The sequence below is a fragment of the Leuciscus leuciscus genome (genome assembly GCF_965113295.1).
Source record: "Leuciscus leuciscus genome assembly, chromosome: 11".
Classification (NCBI taxonomy): Eukaryota; Metazoa; Chordata; class Actinopteri; order Cypriniformes; family Leuciscidae; genus Leuciscus; species Leuciscus leuciscus.
Genome location: NC_138735.1, coordinates 12243218 through 12257479, shown reverse-complemented (window position 1 = coordinate 12257479; position 14262 = coordinate 12243218).

Below are 14262 nucleotides of genomic sequence, written 5' to 3'. Positions count from 1 at the left end.
GATTTGATAAATTCACCTGCTAGACCTATCGGTGAGGTAATTGACTTTTTTTACAGAGTAGAGTTCCAGTTACGTGGCTCTCCACACATTCACTGCTTATTTTGGGTGAAAGATGCTCCAGAGTTTGAAAAAGATCAGGATCAGGATGTGTGTGATTTCATTGATAAATACATCTCATGCAAATTACCAGACCCAGACAAAGACCCAGAACTACATAAAATTGTAAGTGAAGTACAGATGCACAGTCGTAACCACTCACAATCCTGTAGAAAGAACAAGAAGCACTGCCGGTTTGGATTTCCTAAACCACCCATTAACAGAACAATGATATCACGCCTCCTCCTGTAGATCAGTCTGATGAAGGGAATGAATCAGAAGAAAGAAATTATGCCAGTTTCGCAAAAGAACAGCTACAGAATGTGTGGGATCTACTGAATGACTCGACTCAGAGTTTTGATAGCATTACACAGCTACTTCATAAAGTAAACATGACTTATGAAGAGTATGAGAAACATATTGATACTATTTCTACATCAAGTTCAATATTCATGGAGAGACGACCACAGGACTGCTGGGTTAACGGCTATAATCCAATGTTGTTAAGAGCCTGGGATGCAAACATGGACATACAGTTCATTCTGAACCCCTACAGCTGCATCATGTATATTGTCTCGTACATTTCAAAAGCTGAGCATGAGATGAGTGATTATCTTAAAAAAAGTGATAAAAGACTCAAGCCATGATGACCTGTCTGAACGTGAGTGCATGAAGCAGATCATGAATGCCTATGCAAAGAACAGAGAAGTCAGTGCTCAGGAGGCAGTCGCTCGCACATGCAGTCTGAAATTAAAATCATCATCACGTGCTGTCATATTCATACCTACTGATGACAATGCTGTAAAGATGAGTTTACCAATGAGGTGCTTGGAGAGCATGGATGATGACATAGAGAATGTGTGGATGACAGGATTGCCTGAAAAGTACAAAGCCAGACCTAACAGACCTGAATTTGAGAACATGTGCATGGCTGAATTTGCAAGTGAATATCGCATTGTTTATGCAGGAAAGACAAAAGGTAAAAATGTCTTGCCACTTCAAAAAAGCTTGGAACACATACAGAAAAGAACAAGGGGAAAACCTGCTGTCATCAGATTTGCCCGTTTTTCACAGCAGAAAAACCCAGAAAAATTCTATGGAACTTTTCTAAAGCTTTACTTGCCATTTCGCTCAGATGAGCAGCTGAAGTCCACAATATTTCAGACATATGAATCATTTTATGCATTTGCTTCTGTAAAACTACCAGGAACTGATGAACTGCAGCGTGTGCACAATATTGTGAACGAAAACCGTGAGAAATATGAAAAACATAACGAGGCTATAGAAAAGGCAATTGAGGATTTTGAACAGAATGGTCCCGTTGAAGATGCATGGACTACATTGGCTCCAGCAAATGAACTGATCCGTTTGGAGAGCATCTCGGAACGTGAACCCACTGATCCTAATGATGTGAACGAGCAGGAGGATATTCCAGAATACACAGCATCTACCTCTGTCAGTAACACAGCTATGCCACTCGTGGAAGCTGCCCAGCTGAATCCTGCACAAATGCGCAAAATGTACCAGAGCTTGAATCAAACACAAGCTTCCATATTTTATGCAGTCCGAGACTGGTGCAAAAGATGTGTCTCTGGTGAAAACCCACAACAATTTCTGTATTTCTTGAATGGAGGAGCAGGAGTTGGTAAATCACACGTTATCAAATCTATTTATGCAGAAGCAACTAAGATTTTGTGCAGGCTTCCATGCATACAAGAGCATACTGACATTTCCAAGCCAACCGTTCTTTTAGCAGCATTCACAGGAACCGCAGCCTTTAACCCCCTGAGGTCTACGGTATCGCCGGCGATACCAGCTCGCTTTTTTTTTTATCAATGTAAAAGAAACTCATAAATACTCTGTTGACTTTGATTTTCCATAGGAGTTTCATACATCAATCGATTCTGTTAAATGTGTATTATTTTTGTGTATACTCACAATAAAAACAAAGTGTTGTGCTTTTTGCCAAATAAAGAAAAATAAACACGAAGCGAGTTCTGCCTTCTCTCTGCCAGTGAAGTCCATTCTGAAACGCGTCCGAAAATGAACAATAACTGAGCGAATACTCAGTCAAACAGGCATACAGACACACAGGCATGAAGCTTGAATTCTCTTCTTTTAAATGAAGTAATTTATATAAAAAACAAATATTCTCATCTTGTGAAATCTGTATTAAAAGAGAGCGATTCCAGTCGAGCTCATCTCATCTCATTATGTTATAATCGGCCACGCCCACGGAGAGCGCGCGCTATTCAAAGGCAAATGACTGAGACGATCCCATACAAACTGTGAACGCCCACATATCAGCTCGAGAAAACACATCAAGTTTATTCAGATAAGTGTAGTTGTCTACACTGTCTCGCAGCGCTGTGAGGAATAATAATAATGGAAAACTTACCTCAGAAGTGCTGGTATTTCGAGGAGCAACGGATGGAATAATGTAGTAAGTTTTTTTTTTCATTCTCAAGTAAATCGCGTTTCTGTGTGAATGAATGAACGGCAGAGATGCGCTGTTTACCACAACTCGCAAAAAGACGGTTTAAATTTGAATTGCGTTTCTGTGTGTGAATAAATGATCTGCTTTTAGCAAACTATTTTGCTATACTGAGTAAAATCGATTGAAATATGTTGAAATAAAATGTATTTGTATAAGCAACGTATTAAACTGCAAATTAACATTTATATTCCTTATAATAAAAACGAAAGACCTATGTTACAGACATATGAAAGACAACATTTCGTTGATTAGTTTTGGATAGATTACACATTTTTACTGTAAAATATCTGCCACCTCAAATAAGCTTTTGTTTGCCAATTTTTGCTAATATGTTAAATATAGTATGTTTTGTCAATGTAGGCTATATTCGAAGTTTGAAATATGTATGATAAAATGTATACTTTAGTTTTTACAAAGAAAGATTACACTTCAATTGTTGTTGTAATTGTAACCTTTTTAATAAAAAAATATATATTTACAAGGTAGATGTAAACAAATTTTAAAAGGTAAATATAAGCATTTTCTTTAAATAATTTTTATTGTGTTTTATTATTGACAAATTTGGGGAGAGGATACATATTCCAAAACTGAAAATACAGTATGAGAATTAACTGCACAATTAATAGACATGTTTTCCTTGGATATTATACAATTTGCAAGCAAAATTTGTAAAAAAAAAAAAAAAAATTGACATGCTTCCAACTGTGAACCAATTTGGTAGAATATATATATATATATATATATATATATATATATATACTGTATATATATTGCTCTTGCATTCTTTCTTGTGGCTATAGGTGTAATGATGCAGCGCACGAGGAGGGATCCATTTGCAGCTTTATTTAGAGTGGTCAGACAGGCAGGGTAAAACAACAGCAGACAGAACAACGGAGAGAACACAGAGCAGATCGGGGTCACAGGCAGAAGTCAGGGCAGGCAGCAAAAGGCAAAGTCCAATTAACAATCCGGGTAAAGGCAGGCAGAGAACAATCAGGAGTCGAGATACACAGTCCAAGGTCATTAAATGAAAACAGCAAACACAGGAGTAAACGCTCGGAATTGAAAGCCAGGGCAATGCAATACTTCGCAATGAACTTGAGAGTGAACAGGGTTTATATGGGTGAGTGTGGATGAGCTGCAGGTGTTTGTGTAATCAGTCCCAGGTAAGCGGCATGATGGGATATGTAGTTTGTGAGGAAGTGATCCTAGTCTATTGTGGAGCGCCCTCTGGTGGCTCTGGAGGGCACTCCAGCTGGTGATCGTTACACACACACACACAACACACACACACACACACACACACACACACACACACACACACACACACACACACACACACACACATACACACACACACACACACACACACACACACACACACGCTCACTAACACACACATGCACACACTCACTCACACACACACACACACACACACACACACATACACGTCTATATTACTAACAGGGGACTATCGCTCTACACTGGCCAAGAGGGGACTAGTGTTTCTGGTCATTTTGAAGAAACAAAAATGACATACAAAATTTTCTTTTAAGCTCTTTTTTCATAATATAACTTCAAATATGCATTTTTTTATTTAAAAAAAAAACATGCCAAGTGGGGACCTGAAACTCTGAACGATCTCTATCTATACTAGTGGGGATTTGATAGCCTGCAATGGAGCTGTGTGTGTGTGAACAGTGAAGTGAACTGGCAGTGAAGTCTGCCTTCATTATGTAACTCTCTCTCTCTCTCTCTCTCTCTCTCTCTCTCTCTCTATATATATATATATATATATATATATATATATATATATCGTCGCTGTCGGGCGGAAACCTCGTATGTCCAAATTTGGTCAATTTCATATTTTTTCACAAATCGATGCTATTGGTCAGTCCCCACGTGGTTCTGTTATTTTTACAAATTATTAACCAATCTAAAGTGTTGAAAATAGCTTGAGAGCAAATCTCGTAACTCCATTGGACACTTCAACTGTCTGAGAATCCTCGTTACTCCACCTCTTCTTCACTCCGCGGGGGGCGGGAGCCTCGCGGCATTTTGTCTCCTCAGGATTGAAACTCGCAACGATTAAGAAACCCTCATCGAGCAACACGTAAAGCAAGCCTTAACTCTGATTTTATCTGTGTTAAACTATATCAGTTATTGATGCATTTTAAATGTCTACGTATTACTAGGCTTATTATTAGGCTTATTATACTTGTGCATTGAAGTTTTAAAATGTATCTAATATAGCCTAATACTTGAATTGAATTAAATGTTTTGGATACCAGCTTTAAATTATTGTTTTTATTATTATTTTACTGACTCGAAGTTGGCACTGTGCATGTAAAATACCCCAAGTAGCAGGTTTTATTTATGGGAGAAAAAGGGTCTGTCTACTGGTGCCAGTAAGTTAAGCCTATTTTTGCATAACTCTGTCTGTTTTTTAGACAATAACGAGTGAAAATAGTTAGGTTAGATACATTTGAGTTGGCTTGTTTTGTTAAAAATCGATAGCTGTAATGCTTCGGTGCAGAAGGAAGCCCGTGAGCCACGGAGGTAAGTTTGCGTGCAGATTAGGCAAATTTCCACCTATGAGACAACGTTAGTCAGCTCATCATTTTTTGTTCTGCTTCACTTATAGCTCTTAAACCTTTAAAATGGAGTTTAGGAAGATGTATGTAACCACGGTCGTTAGCTTTGATTAACTATTGAAGCCTTTTCTCTTGTCAAAAGGCTCAACGCGACCGCCGATTTTGTTTGCGTGCAGATTAATTTCCGCCTATTTTAGACAGCCTAATATTTTGGTATTGCATCACTCATATCTCTTAAACGTTTAAAATGGAGTTTAGGAAGATGTATGTAACCACAATCATTAGATTTGAATAGCTCTTAAAGCCTTATCTCTTATCAAAAGGCTGAACGCGACCGCAGACTTTGATGAACACTGCTGGCAGCAGCGCGTCTGTGTCCGTTCCATTCTAATCAATGACAGCGTAACCTCGTATCTCCCCGCTCCCAAGTCATAAATCTCGTATCTCCGATTAAACATGATTTTAGGGAAATGATGTGTTAATGTTGGTATACAACAGTATATGATAGCAATATAAGGTATAATACCAACTTTAACGATACAATGTTTAATAACTCAAAAAATATGCAGTTTTTTTAATTTCCTGAAAAATAATGGTTTTGGAGATACGAGGATTCCGCCCGACAGCGACGATATATATATATAACCCATCAGTTATCAAAAATTAAAAAATACGATTTTTTTTAGGAAAGACCATTTAAATCTACAACGGGGTAAAAAATACAGACGGCCCGACGGCAACAGTTCAAAAGCAGAGGCGAGAATATCCTCTTATCATTCATAATATTATTTTTCTTATTTAACGCTCTCTCTTCATAGATACTTTCTATGCTTGGTTATGCAGTCCCTAACAATTTACTTGTTACTACTTTTCTTAATAATTTCTTCTGTACCTCAGTAGCAGTTCCATACCAACAAATAATACAGAATATCATAACACTTTCAATGAAAGCACTATAAAACATCAGTAGCTTTATGTTGTGGACATTACAGCAAAGTTATTGCTTTAAGAAATTCATTCTCTGTTGTGGCCTATTCATTAAAACATAATTTCTACTCTAATAAAATCAATAGACATGTCCTTATTTTTCTGTTTCCTTTGTTTCGAGGATGTTGATGTACAGAGATATTCAGTGTTTGAAATATTGCTAAATTTAAATGCAACCAAACATATGTCGTTCGTTACCATCCAACAGTGGACCTTTCTTTAAGATCTAATTCAAAACTTTTGAGTTGACTTGCTGCATCTGGTCATTTTGAAGAAACAAAAATGAAATACACAATTTTCTTTTAAGGTCTTTTTTCATAATATAACTTCAAATATGCAAAAAATAATAATATTTTAAACATGCCAAGATGGAATATCAACTCTGAACGATTTCTACCTATACAAGTGGGGACTCGCAATAGCCTGCAATGGAACTGTGTGTGTGTGAACAGTTAAGTCTGTCTTTATTTTGTAACTATAGTTACAAAATAAAGACAGACTTAATTGAATTGAATTGCTTGAGGAAAGACCATTTAAATCTACAACGGGGTAAAAAATACAGACGGCCCAGCAGCAACAGTTCAAAAGCAGAGGCGAGAATATCCTCTTATCATTCATAATATAATGTTTTTACTTTCTATGCTTGGTTATGCAGTCCCTAACAATTTACTTGCCATTGTTATGTGTCATTGCACACACACATACATATCTATATTACTAACAGACCAATGTCGCTCTACACTGGCCAAGTGAGGACTCACTGAACGATGTCTATCTATACAAGTGAGGACTTGGCTGCAATGGAGCTGTGTGTGTGTGTGTGTGTGTGTGTGTGAACAGTGAAGTGAACTGGCAGTGAAGTCTGTCTTCATTATGTATATATAGTATATTATATATTATGCCTTTTATCATTCATAATATTTGTTTATTTTATTTAACACTTATTTTCTCTCTTCATAGATACTTTCTATGCTTGGTTATGCAGTCCCTTTAGGGTTTATAGGATTAATCAAACAGAAATAGCTCTTTAAGGTAACGATTTCAGGTCACTATAGTGACCTATATTTAGTATAGCGTAAACCATACTTTATACAGTGAATAATGATTTTATTAATCAAAATGAACTTCGCGTCCCCAGTTGGATGGTAAAGAACGATACGTGTTTGGCTGCTTTGTACATTTCTTGCCATCACAAACACACTGTAAAGATTTTGGAGGTCAATCTCAAAATGTTATGTCGAAAAACTAAAGTGCAATAAATAATACACGCTTTAGGGTCTGTTTACACGACATCATTTTCAACTGAAAACTGAAAACGTTTTGGCCGTTCATTTCAACGAAAATGCCATTTTGGGGGCCTGACAATGAAAGCTTTTGAAAACGAGTTTTTGTGAGCTCATCTAAAATGAGGACTAGTTATGCCTTGTAAAGCATTTATAAAGGAGATTTAAAGGCTGCTAATATTTCTATGTTCTCTATCGTGTTGTGTTTGTTTCCTTTTTCTGTTTAGAAGATAACTGAGTCTTTAAATCTCCTTTATAAATTATTTACAAAGCATAACTAGTCCTCACTTTAGATGAGCTCGCAAAATAGTGAACTGACCACTACTAAATGCTTTATAACTCCCTGAATCTACTACATTTACTCACACTTTCTAAGTGATCTTATTAATCACTGTAAACACCTAAATAACTGATTTGTAAATAATGCTATACTTCATTTAGAAATGATAAATTGATAATTAATAAAGTATGAAAATCCAATTATTAAACACATTATAGATATGCTTCTAACTCAATAATACAGCGTTTAAAGGTGTATTTATAAACTGCTTACTAATGTCTGCTTTATGAATTATGATTTATCTGTTTACCAATGCTTAACTAATGATTAATAGGATGCAGTTATTATAAAGGGTTACCATATATATTATATTATATTTCTCAAAATATAACTTCAAATTTGCATTTTTTTTTATAAAAAAAAGCATGCCAAGAGGGGATCTGCAACTAAATGTTATAATTATAATGTAATTATTATATTAAGATATTAATAATGCGACTGATAGTATTGGCTGCCTATTAATTAAAACATAATTTCTACTCTTAAAAAAAATCAATAGACATGTCCTTATTTTTCTGTTTCCTTTGTTTCTAGGATGTTGATGTACAGAGAAAGTCAGTGTTTGAAATATTGCTCAATTTAAATGCAACCAAACATATGTCGTTTGTTACCATCCAACAGTGGACCTTTCTTTAAGATCTAATTCAAAACTTTTGAGTTGACTTGCTGCATCTGGTCATTTTGAAGAAACAAAAATGAAATAATTTTTTTCATAATATAACTTTAAAAAAAAATTAAAAAAATTAAAAAAATTAAACATGCCAAGATTGAATCTCAACTCTGAACGATCTCTACCTATACAACAGTGGACTCACAATAGCCTGCAATGGAACTGTGTGTGTGTGTGTGTGTGTGTGTGTGTGTGTGTGTGTGTGTGTGTGTGTGTGTGTGTGTGTGTGTGTGTGTGTGTGTGTGTGTGTGTGTGTGAACAGTTAAGTATGTCTTTATTTTGTAACTATAAGTTATATATATATTTATATATAGGCCTTCATAGATACTTTCTATGCTTGGTTATGCAGTCCCTAACAATTTACTTGCCATTGTTATGTGCCATTGCACTCACACATACATGTCTATATTACTAACAGACCAATGTCGCTCTACACTGGCCGAGTGAGGACTCACTGAACGATGTCTATCTATACAAGTGAGGACTTGGCTGCAATGGAGCTGTGTGTGTGTGTGTGTGTGTGTGTGTGAACAGTGAAGTGAACTGGCAGTGAAGTCTGTCTTCATTATGTATATATATAGTATATTATATAGTATATTATATATTATGCCTTTTATCACTCGTTTTGAAAACGATGCCTTTACCATCTGCATGTAAACAACATAAACGTGAATTTGTGAAATTGTTACGTCATTCCAACCCGGTCACACTAAATGCATCTCTATAGCACACATTGGGTCTCATTCATGAAACATTCGTAAATATACGAGTAAATATGTGAGTGATTTGCGCGTAAAGAGACATTCCCGAAAATTCTTCTCCTGATTCACAAATACTTTGTAAACGTCAGATTTGATAGTGAAATGTGTGTGGGTTAATGCAGGGGTTCCCAAACTTTTCCATGACAAGGCCCCCCAAATACCACTAGGTTCTGGCCAAGGCCCCCCTTTTGCAGGATGTGTTATTGAACCCATCGACAATACTATGGCAAATGTAGAAATAAATAAATAAAACATCTAGGTGAACATCAGATTATGTGATGGTGTTTGATACCAGCCAATCAGAAAGATTATAGAGATGAACCGATTACAATTTTCAAGGCCAATTCCGATTTGTCATTGAGTTTGACCTGCCAATACAGATTTTAGCCGATTCTGATTACATTTTTTCTAACCACTTTACAGCACACACAAATATTTATTTTCTATATATATATTTTTTATAAAACACCACTTTTATCCAAACTGATTAATAAAAACAAGTTTAAATGGGTACATTTTCTATAAATATTTTTGAGTCTTCATTTTCTTGAAGCCTACTGAAGTTCTTGTTAAAACACACTATACATGCAAATTATGTGCATTTTTGGTACTTTTTGTGTGAAATCATATTTATTTTGTCCATCAAAAGTGTGCTTTCACTTTAATTGAGCGTGAGCAGCGCAGCAAAAATAGACTCGGCGCCGAAACCCTCCGCTTCACTACTGCTCACAGCACGCGACGCTCCTGCTTGACGCCCACGCGCTGCTCCTGCTCGCAGTGTGAATGCATTCACTGAACATGCACGGCGAAAAAAATTCGCGCTACTCACGCGCCGCTCGCGGTCTGAAACGGCCGTAATTCACAAGGTTTTCTACATGTGCGTTCTGTGATGCTGATGTTGCGCGATGTTAATCATGCGGCGCCCGAGTGCATTTGAATCGGCATTATGTCAGACTGAAAATCACGTGAAAATCGGCCAATTCTGGTCACCAGCTGATCAATCAGTTAATCTCTAAAAGATTAGCATTAAAAGTATAATGTTCAGATGCTATGCGACAAATTATAAAAAAATTATTCTATAACAATACTCATATTAACACATTTTTTTTCCAACTTGCTGCGGCCCCCCTGGCGCCCCCTGGCGGCCCCCCAGGGGGCCGCGGACCCCAGTTTGAAAACCCCTGGGTTAATGAATTCCAATCAGTCGTAAATGGGACGCGCGTGCACGTTCATTCTCTCAATTACCATAAATCCCGCCCATTAAAACCGACTGACAACTATATATGGGCATTATATTATGACACGAAACGAAGGATTTCATATGTCTTCTCAAAAGCGAATGAAGAAGATAAATTTCTCAGATGCAGAAATTGAAGTTTTATTATCAGAAGTTCATTCAAAACGCCACATTTTATTTTCAAGCGTACATAGTGTCACGGTGTGGGTTTTGTGTCTTGTTCTTGTCTGTCATGTGTTCCCCTGTCTTCTCATGTTTAGCTGTCTCCCGTTATGTTGATTAGTCTTCCCAGGTGTTTCTTATTTACCACGCCCCCTTGTTATCTTGTTTAGCTTGGTTGTCTGTGTATTTAAGCCCTGTGTTTTAGTTCAGTCGGTGTGAGTTATTGATGTTGTGAGGTTGCATGTTCTTTGTTCTGTTCCGAAGTCTGAGTTTATGTCAAAGTTCTAGTTTATTTAATAAATACACTGTTGCACTTGGATCCTGCTTCTTGCTTCCTGCTCTGCATCATTACAGAATAACTCACCACAAATGGATCCAGCAACTGTGAGCAACCAGGCCCTAAGGAGTTACCTTGCTACTCTATTTCAAGATGGCCAGCCCATTGAAAGGTATGTGAAGGACTTCTGGGCTTGCTGCCATTTAGCGTCACTAGACGACGTTCAGCTTATGGATCTGTTCTGGAGCGGTCTGGACGAGGATATCGCTCAAATGATGCCAGAGGTCTATACCGGCTGGACGCTAGAGAGGTATATCGACCTGGCCCTTTTCCTGGGTGATTCGTCATTTGCTGTGGGCGTGGAGGAGAAGCTCCGTGAACCCACAGTATCCCTTCAGCCTGTTCTTCACGTCACGCCAATCACCAGATCGGTCTATAGCCGTCCAGGACTGGTTTCCAGCGTGGCCGATTCCCTGCTGATGTCAGTGCGTGTTGCCAAGAAGACTCTTCTGCCCAGCCTGTCCCGGTCTCAGTCCCTGTTCCAGGTTCCGTCCAGCACAGAGCCTTCGCCGTTGGTCCCGTCCAGCACAGAGCCCTCTTCACCGCTGGTCCCGTCCAGCACAGAGCCCTCTTCACCGCTGGTCCCGTCCAGCACAGAGCCTTCTTCACCGCTGGTCCCGTCCAGCACAGAGCCCTCTTCGCCGCTGGTCCCGTCCAGCACAGAGCCCTCTTCGCCGCTGGTTCCGTCCAGCACAGAGCCCTCTTCACCGCTGGTCCCGTCCAGCACAGAGCCCTCTTCACCGCTGGTCCCGTCCAGCACAGAGCCCTCTTCACCGCTGGTCCCGTCCAGCACAGAGCCTTCTTCACCGCTGGTCCCGTCCAGCACAGAGCCTTCACTGCTGGTCCCGTCCAGCACAGAGCCCTCTTCGCCGCTGGTCCTAACCAGCTCAGAGTCCTCTTCGCCGCTGGTCCTACCCAGCTCAAAGCCCTCGCCGCCGCTGGTCCCGTCAAGCTCAGAGCGCTCTGATCCTGATCCAGAGACTGTTCACGTCACTTCTGCCGATCCAGAGACTGAGCTTCACGTCACTCCTGCCGAGCCAGAGCTTCATGTCAGTCCTGCCGATCCAGAGACTGTTCAGGTCACGTCTGCCGATCCAGAGACTGTTCAGGTCACGTCTGTTGATCCAGAGACTCTTCAGGTCACATCTACAGAGCCTGTGTCTCCGGACAAGATGGCCGCCGCCGAGCCTGTGTCTCCGGACAAGATGGCCGCCGCCGAGCCTGTGTCTCCGGATAAGATGGCCACCACCGAGCCGGTGTCTGTTCCTGAGCCGGTGTCTGTTCCTGAGCCGGTGTCTGCTCCAGCCTATGACCCCGTAGCTGCCCCCAAGAAGATTTTGGGGGGGGGCAGTAGGTCCCGCGATGGGACCATGAGGGCCGCCCCGCCATGGTCTCCAGAGGGGTCTTCACCGCCGTGGCCGCCCGAGGGGTCTTCACCGCCGTGGCCGCCCGAGGGGTCTTCACCGCCGTGGCCGCCCGAGGGGTCTTCACCGCCGTGGCTGCCCGAGGGGTCTTCACCGCCCTGGTCGCCTGCACAGCCTGATCCGCCCTGGTCGCCTGCACAGCCTGATCCGCCCTGGTCGCCTGCACAGCCTGATCCGCCCTGGTCGCCTGCACAGCCTGATCCGCCCTGGTCGCCTGCACAGCCTGATCCGCCCTGGTCGCCTGCACAGCCTGATCCGCCCTGGTCGCCTGCACAGCCTGATCCGCCCTGGTCGCCTGCACAGCCTGATCCGCCCTGGCCTCCCATCCTGCCGCAGTCTCCAGGTCCTCTGCCGCCCCACGGGCCTGGCCCTCCATCCCGCCCCCAGGTCCGCCTCCGCTCCACCACCCTCCTGAATTATTGTTTTTTGTTTTGAGGGGCGTCGGGAGCCGCCCATAGAGGGGGGGCTATGTCACGGTGTGGGTTTTGTGTCTTGTTCTTGTCTGTCATGTGTTCCCCTGTCTTCTCATGTTTAGCTGTCTCCCGTTATGTTGATTAGTCTTCCCAGGTGTTTCTTATTTACCACGCCCCCTTGTTATCTTGTTTAGCTTGGTTGTCTGTGTATTTAAGCCCTGTGTTTTAGTTCAGTCGGTGTGAGTTATTGATGTTGTGAGGTTGCATGTTCTTTGTTCTGTTCCGAAGTCTGAGTTTATGTCAAAGTTCTAGTTTATTTAATAAATACACTGTTGCACTTGGATCCTGCTTCTTGCTTCCTGCTCTGCATCATTACACATAGTGGCGTATCAGGTCCTAAAAAAATATTTTTTTAGGTAACAATGCTTTTACCTAAATGCTTTAGGTAAAAATGCTTGGCAGATGTAGTTAATGGAGTTTCATCTGTTAATCGAACAGTCCCAGAAGTGAAAAGAAAATGGTTCGACATGAAGCTTGACTGCAACACTTGTGACTTGCGGACTTAAAAATGAATAAACAGCTTGAATATAAAAAAATAAAAAAAGACTTGCGGACTTGTGTTCTGTTTGCAGATGCTATTACTGGCTCTCGTAATAAAAGTAAAAAGAAAACCCGTATGTAATTACTATATATAATATTTTTTCAAAATGCTGTGTAAATATGTACCCGATTAAGGTGAATTAAAATGCAGCCTTATTAATGAGCAAAACGTTCGGATGTTAAACGCACTATTTACGCGTGGCTGGGAGCAGGTGTAGATTTCTTTCGTACCAACTAACATTTGGAAAATACAAACATTTTAATGAATCCGAAAATTTACGCCAGAATTTCTTTCGTACCAACTAACATTTGGAAAATACAAACATTTTAATGAATCCGAAAATTTACGCCAGAACCACTTTACACACGATTTACACAAAAATTCGTTCTGCTCGTGTTTCATGAATGAGACCCACTGTGTTTATTGTGCAATTTATACGTGCATATGATAGGCATGGGTGGGTTTAGGGTAGGTTTAGTAGTGGTGTGTAATATGTAATATGTATTATATGTTTGGTTAGGATTAGTTTTGTAGGATGTGTGTGTATTACACTCAATAAAGTGCGTATTATATGCATGTAAAAAAATATATTTTCACGTAAAAATTGCACGATAAACACAATGCGTGCCATAGAGATGCATTTTCATGAGATCGGGCAGGTCATGCACAAGTATATAACATGGTCACATGCGTACTTATCATCACGTGTTCACATGTTCATGAGTATTTGAGGTTTTTTTGTTTTGTTTTTTTTTCACAAAGTGAACTACTGGCCTGGCTTGCATAATACAGCCCTTTTAGTGTTTATAGGGTTTGTTTGTAAACAATGTTATAGTTGTATTTAACAATATTTTTAATTT